Source organism: Hibiscus syriacus, unplaced genomic scaffold, assembly GCF_006381635.1.
Source record: "Hibiscus syriacus cultivar Baekdansim isolate YM2019G1 unplaced genomic scaffold, ASM638163v2 tig00110548_pilon, whole genome shotgun sequence".
NCBI lineage: Eukaryota > Viridiplantae > Streptophyta > Magnoliopsida > Malvales > Malvaceae > Hibiscus > Hibiscus syriacus.
The window spans coordinates 510,466-516,465 of NW_024062775.1; the positions used below are offsets into that span (position 1 = coordinate 510,466).

At 33.9% G+C, this 6,000-nt stretch overlaps 1 pseudogene; it reads right to left on the reverse strand.

The window, feature by feature from the left end:
• Positions 1-1,477: 1,477 nt before the first annotated feature.
• On the reverse strand, positions 1,478-3,935 carry LOC120130923 (annotated as a pseudogene).
• Between the last annotated feature and the right edge of the window lie 2,065 nt (positions 3,936-6,000).

Sequence of the window (6,000 nt, forward strand, 5' to 3'; positions counted from 1 at the left end):
GGATTCGGGGGGATCTGACAAAACTGATGTAAGAAATTTAGGATTGATTGTCTATTTACTTGCCACGTGGATTCTTGCAGTCTGCTGAATTATTTGTTCAAGTATTAAGGGAAATGTTACACTTATAGTATGAATCTATATGAAAATTAATTTGACTACACTAATTATGAATTATCATACATGTATTATTAAACAAACAAGGGATTGGAAAAAAATAATGATTGAATGCGGAGACAAAAAAAAGGATTAGTGTGGATATCATATAAATTATGTACAAAATACTTCAAGATAATATTAAAGAAAATTGATCTGAAATTTAAATTCATAAAATAACTTGGGAATAGTCTCTATAATTTTAAAGTAATATTTATCCAAAATGAAATGGTTTTTTAATTATTTTTTTTGTTTTAGTCGTTGTCTAAGATTTTCTCATATTTGAATGAAGAATAAGAACAAAATAATTTTAAATATATCTTACAAAATTTCATAGAAAATATGTGATATTTTAATTTGGACATAATGAATTTAATTATGTTTTTTTAATATTATAAATTTCCATGCATGAAATTTTAATTTATAAAAGTTTTATATACTAATAGTTTATTTTTTATGTTGCCTCATAATTTTCTTATTTTTAAAAATATTTGAGGTGATTACAAGATATCATCTGTATATAATTTTTTTCATTATTGACAACGCACATATACTCAAGCCGGACCTCAAAAAAACAATATTCCTTAACCACTCAAAGAAAAATAACACTCCTTTTGGTCACTAAGGCGACTCGATATATTCCTACTTATTCTCTAACTTATAATATATGATTATGATATTAAATTATGGGCTGAAAGATTTAATATCTAATTATTAAAGTTTATTTTCTTATCATATTTAGTGGTGAGCATCCATTAACTATCTTTTCGGTTAAATATTTTGATAAATTTTAGAAAAGGCACAGCATAAACAATATCATATTATAGAAACAGTATCCAAGCCGACGTGGATTTGAATAAATCTTAAAAAGTGTTTTCCCCCCTCTAATCTTGGATTTGAATATGTATTTTTTGTACACCAATTTTAATTACGTTCTAGTGTTATGCCACATGAAGCTTAGTTGTTATATTCAATTGCATCTTTTAACATGGAAGGCTTAATTTGGAACCTTCATAACTTTATTATTAATATTATTTTTTTTATTTTGAAGTTTTTTATTATAATTTGAGAGGTGGTATATATTAAGAATAACTTAGAAGAGGAAGTAAATGGTGGTTAAAGAGATGAGCGTAATATTAAGAATAATTTATATTTATTATTTCATTTGTGTCAAAGTAAAATGATTCCAATAAAGAGACACTGTTTATGAAATTTCACCATTTTACAGATGAGACAAGATTAAGTCCAACAACAACTAATTTGTCTAACAAACAACGGAACGATGGTAATATTATTCAATATAAATGTATGGCGCAATAAATAGCTGTTTACCATGATGGTAAAATTCCAGCTCTGCTGGCTACCATGGTGAAGGAAAAGCAAGGAAACAATAAAACTTGTTGGGAAAAAAAATTCGGTAGTAAAGAATCGAACTGACAGCCTCAATCTTTAATCCATTGACACAGAGCATGAGCATCTATGACCAATGTATGCATCACATTTTATGCCACTGCAGGCATGTCCTTGAGCCATGCATCCAGTGGCTTACCAACAGAGTAGACTATGAAACCAATCTCCCTCAGCTGCTCCGCATTCACAACGTTCCGGCCATCAAAGACGAAAGCCGGCTTTTGCATGTTGTCATATATCTTCTTGAAGTCGAGAGTCTTGAATTCGTCCCACTCGGTCAGAATGCAAATTCCATGAGCATCTTTTGTTGCCTCGTAAGCATCCCAGACACAAGTGACTTGTTTGACAGTTGTGGGACTCATGGGTTGCAAGTGAAGGGGATGGTCCCAGTCAAACTTGTTCATGGTTAGGTCCCTCTGGATCTGGTCCTCCGTGACCTGCGGGTCGTATATGCTCAACCTAGCTTTGTCTCCCAAAAGCCCCTTGCATACATCAATGGCTGGGGTCTCCCTGGTATCACCGGTATCCTTCTTGAAAGCAAACCCTAAAACAGCAATCTTCTTGTTTGAAATCGTGTTAAACATCGAGGAAACAACGCGGTTAACAAAACGGTTCTTCTGGTAGTCATTGATTTTAATGACTTGTCTCCAATACTCAGCCACCTCTGGAAGACCATTGCACTCACAGATGTAAACCAGATTCAGAATGTCCTTCTAGAAGCACGATCCACCAAAACCAACACTGGCATTCAAAAACATGGGTCCAATCCTTGTATCCTTACCGACGGCATACGACACTTGTGTAACATCAGCCCCGGTTGCTTCACAAAGAGCAGACATGGCATTTACAGAAGAGATCCTCTGAGCCAAGAAAGCATTGGCAGCAAGCTTGGAAAGCTCTGCAGACCAAAGATTGGTGGTGAGAATTCGTTCTTCAGGGACCCAGTGAGCATAAACATCCTTCAATGCTTGGACAGCCTTGTTGCCTCCCGGGGTCTCCCGGCCTCCAATGAGAACACGGTCAGGGTTAAAAAGATCTTGAATTGCAGTTCCCTCTGCAAGAAACTCCGGGTTGGAAAGAATTTGGAATTTGATTCCCTTACTGTTGTGGGTGAGAATCTTTTCAATTGCCTCAGCAGTTTTGACAGGGACTGTTGACTTGTCAACAACAATCTTGTCGGATTTCGATACATCAGCAATCATACGAGCAGCACTTTCCCAATATGTAAGGTCTGCAGCCTTGCCAGCTCCAAGCCCTCGGGTCTTGGTCGGAGTGTTGACAGAAACAAAGACTATATCAGCCTCACGCACATGTTTCTCTACATCGGTGCTGAAGAAAAGGTTCTTTCCGCGACACTGCTTCACAACACCATCCAGACCAGGCTCATAGATTGGAAGCTGATCACTGTTCCATGCGTTAATCCGAGGAACAGAGATATCAACAACAGCTACTTCAATAGATGGGCATTTAAGTGCAATTACAGCCATTGTTGGCCCACCAACATAACCGGCTCCAATGCAACAGATCTTCACCATTTTGCTTTTATACTATTACCTAAACAAAGAGAAGTATTCAAATGGAAGACAAAAGCACAATAGTGAAAAACATTCCTCCAATCCTCTCAAAAGCACAAACCAATGTAGGTCAGATTAAAATTGAAATGACATGCATACAAGAATTCTCAGCATGGAATAGAAAACAGTAATTGCAGAGAAATATACTCTCAGATTTGAGAACTTGAGTTGATTAACCAACAAATAATAAAACAGTAGATCCAGACTTTAAACACGGGTAAATGAAAATCAAAACAATTCTATTCAGATCCATAGACAATTAGCTTGATTCAAAGTTCTAGTTCAAGTTTCATAACCAAACATAAACACAATTTACAAATAAACCGAAAGAGACAAGTCGGAAAGCAGATGCGTTTTGTTAAACCAATCAAAAGGAGCTCTAGAAATACGGAAACTAAACGTTCTTTCATGAAATAAACAATGTAAAATAGCAACAAATTTTTAATATCGTGAAATAGAGACTCAGATCAAGAGGCACCGCTCAAAAAGATTCAAATATACCATTTTCATACATGGTGAAAAAAGCAAAGGAATTCTAAATCTTGTCAGATGGAGAAGCAGACCAAGAACAAACAACTTTAAAAAACTCATATTTTTTCAAGCAGAAAAATGAGGCAACAATAACTGTGTCGACAACCCAAATCACTAAGGTGAAAAATCAAATAAAAGAAAAAGAAAGTGGAATAATTTCTAATTAACTTACCTCAAGAATTGCTCCTCAGATAGAGACAATGCAAGTTCAGAGAAAGAGAAGAAGAGGGCAGCTATGCTTTAACGACATGAAGTCAGAATAGCGGGGCTGTTGCTTTTATACTAATTCAATTCCAATTTTACCCTTTTAATTTTCCCCAGAATTCCGTTTGCCGGCAATAAGCAACGGCGGGCAAACATGTAAAGTGACCACCGACTGAAACTCTTGTCAACTGAAGTGAAATTACAAAACTGGGCATTCGTTAACAAAACCATGTCTCGTTTTTTTAATTTAATTTTGGGTAAACTACATAAATGATCACCCAACTATGAAGCTTAGTCTGGAAATGACAACCATTTTCAAATTTGCATCAATATGACTACTAAACTATTTAAATAGTTTCAATATAGCCACACGCCGTTAATATTTAATAGAAGTGTTTACATGGAATTAACAAAATTGGTATAATTAAGGAGCAAACTTTGTAAAGTTACATATCTGCGGCGTTGGAATCCTGCTTTGTTTTCTTCCATTTTGGTCACTACTTGTATATGACTTGTTTCCTTGGATTTTCATTTAATACAATTTGATCTTTATTCTATTTTTAATTTGTATAATTCCTTAATTTGAGCATTAACTTAAAAATATTTTATTCTATTACTGTATTAAATTTATAAATTAAATCCCCTAAATTTTAGAATTAAACAATTTGATCACCAATATTAACTTCAAATCTTAATTTTTAATTAGGTCCTAATTTCAATTTAATATAATAAAGTTATTTATCCAATCAATTTGTGACACATGCCATAATCTGATTAAAGGGTTTTTTAATTTTAATTTAATTAATTTAATAAATTTTTAATATAATTTGCGTAAATATGACCACTTAACTATTTAAATGGTTTCAATATAGCCATCTATCGTTAACATTTAACATAAGTGTTTACATGGAAGTTAATGAAATTAGTATAATTAGGGCGCGATTCCTTGTAAAGTTATATATTCGAGGTGCTAGAACCCTGCTTTATTTTCTTCCATTTTGGCCACTACTTATAAATGATTTGTTTTTTTGGATTTTCATTTAATGCAATTTGATCTTGATTCTGTTTTTAATGTAAAACCCTGAATCTCGGGTTAGAAGTTTCAGGCTAACCCGAGAGAGAGTTATAAAGACCCATTTAGCATGTAAAAAGCCTTAACCCAATTATGAAGTGAATCAAACTTGATTGGCCCATTATGGTTTAGAGGGGGTGTTTTTGAAATAAGGTTATAGGAGGAAGGACTAAAAGAATAATTAACCCCTAAGATACTTTGAAAGTTGATTTCTTATTAAAATTGGTGATGTAAACGTACATGTCTCTCTTTTTCTTCATCATCTTCCTTTTCTTCTTATCTTTCTCTCTTCATTTGGTTTATTAAAAAGCTCAAAGGTGAAAGTTTTCTTGTTCTCCAGCCCTAATTCGAATTTCTTAAGGTAAGAAAGGAAAACTCCACATCTAGAGCTTCAATTCAAATCCATTTTCTCATGGTTTGGTTATGGTGGCCAAGATGGGAGTTTTAGAAGGGTTTTGGATTTTAGAAGGGTTTTGGATTTTAGAACTCTTGGGTGTTCCAAATCCATCCCAAAGAGTTTAGAATCATGTTTTTACTTTCTATAAACCTTTAAGTAAGTTATAATCCATTTATTTGCTTTAGATAGTAAGAGAAGTGGGAGAGAGCTCAAAGGTGAAGGGCAAAGAAAAAGAGGTCTTTGAGTGAGTTTGAGGTTGTTCCTATAATTAATAGGTGTAAAGTAACACACTTCTAACCTTTTCTTACTGTTTGTAGTTCATCATATTTAGTGTCAATGCTTGTATGTGTGTATAAGTCATTTGTGTGCACTTAGGGGTTCAAAGCGTGAAAATAAGAATTTGTTGTTATTCATGTGTAAAGTAATGACCTTTCACAATCCATAAGTATTAAATATGCTTTAAAAACTATTTGGGCACCTTGGGGACACTTTAGAAGGGTTTTAGAGGGTTTTGGACGGTTTTAGATGAGTGAAACATATTTTTCTAGGCATAGGGTATCGGTACTAGAAGAATAGTATCAATACTACCCGTCATGAAAGGGAAAAATTTTAAAGAGTTTGTGAAGAGTGTATCGATACCCCATCAAGGAGTATCGATA